Source organism: Meleagris gallopavo, chromosome 7, assembly GCF_000146605.3.
Source record: "Meleagris gallopavo isolate NT-WF06-2002-E0010 breed Aviagen turkey brand Nicholas breeding stock chromosome 7, Turkey_5.1, whole genome shotgun sequence".
Classification (NCBI taxonomy): Eukaryota; Metazoa; Chordata; class Aves; order Galliformes; family Phasianidae; genus Meleagris; species Meleagris gallopavo.
The window spans coordinates 24,284,229-24,284,518 of record NC_015017.2 but is presented as its reverse complement, the minus strand read 5'-3'; positions in this window follow the sequence as shown (position 1 = coordinate 24,284,518).

Below are 290 nucleotides of genomic sequence, written 5' to 3'. Positions count from 1 at the left end.
GCTCCTCGGGCGGTGCGGGGCGGGGAGGTCGGTGCGAGGGGTCGGTTGTTCGGGCTCGGCTCGGAGGGAGCGGGGCCGCAGCACTGTGCTCCTCTCGGACAGGTGGTCTATCGGGTTCCTCTGAGGGAAAGCCACGTCCTGAAGAGAAGCGTGGATCAGCATCTGAGGATTAAGATTATATACGACAGGAGCGTTGAGGGGTGAGTATAGCATTGTGCTGCGCTTTGTCCGCGTATCTGTGAGAGGAAATCCTACTGGCAAAAAGAAAAACTTTTTTTTTTTTAAATATA